A 1,109-nucleotide genomic window follows, 5' to 3' on the forward strand; every position below is an offset into this window, starting at 1 on the left:
AAGCAGATACAAACGTCTCATCCGACAGATTTGGTCTTCCGAACTGTCGGCGAGGAACAAAGTATCTGCAATGAACATGTTTGCCGTCCCGGTACTACTCTATTCATTTGGAGTAGTTCCATGGACGAAGAACGATCTCAGATCTCTTGATATCGAGACAAGAAAGGTTATGCACATGAAAAAAAGCATGCATCTTAAGTCTTCCGTTCCGCGACTGTACATCTCAAGCCGTCAAGGGGGTCGCGGAATATTGAGTCTTAAATGTCTTCACAACAGGATTATTCTGGGTACAGCACATAGAGTTGCAAATAGAAGAGACCCTCTTCTTAAAATGGACAGGAATCACGAAGAAGTGGGCAAAGGAGCATTTCTGTACAAAGCAGGGGAGGAGGCTGCTGAAACACTCGGACTTGACTTCAGTATTAGGGTTGAGCAAAATGCATCAAATCTAATCTATCTCGAGTACTCACTCCTAAAAGCCCGGATTAAGAAAGCACAAGAGAAAAACTTTCGTGAACAGCTCCTCGATAAAAAAATGCACGGTATCTTCCACAGAAATGTGAAGGATCAGTCAATGGCTTGTGAGCTAACGTTTGCTTTCCTTAACTCGCCCGGATTGAAGTCTGGTACAGATGGTTTCATTTTTGCATGCCAAGACGGTATCATTTCCACCTTAAAATACCGTCGCCACATTTTGAGCCAAGACATTCCCGATGATAGCTGCAGGGCGTGCCATGCACGCCCCGAGCATTTAGCTCACATACTATCTAGTTGTCCAACACACGCGGGAACGACCTACATTCAAAGGCACAATGCGGCACTAAGAGTGCTTTATTACCATCTCTGTCACTCCTACGGCATTCACCTTAATATCGCTCCTCTAAATGCTCCTATGGAAATTGAGTCAATTGTCGAGAATGGCAAGTGCCGCATATACTGTAACTTTATATTCTCGACAATTGTTTCGGTTGCTCACTCGGCTCCTGACATGGTTCTTCTTGACTTCAAGAAGCGAACCATGTTCGTCATCGAATTTTCGGCACCAGCTGACAAAAACATCATAGCCAAGGAGAATGAAAAGAAAGAGAGGTATCGAGACCTTATAAGGG

Source organism: Belonocnema kinseyi, chromosome 8, assembly GCF_010883055.1.
Source record: "Belonocnema kinseyi isolate 2016_QV_RU_SX_M_011 chromosome 8, B_treatae_v1, whole genome shotgun sequence".
Lineage (NCBI taxonomy): Eukaryota > Metazoa > Arthropoda > Insecta > Hymenoptera > Cynipidae > Belonocnema > Belonocnema kinseyi.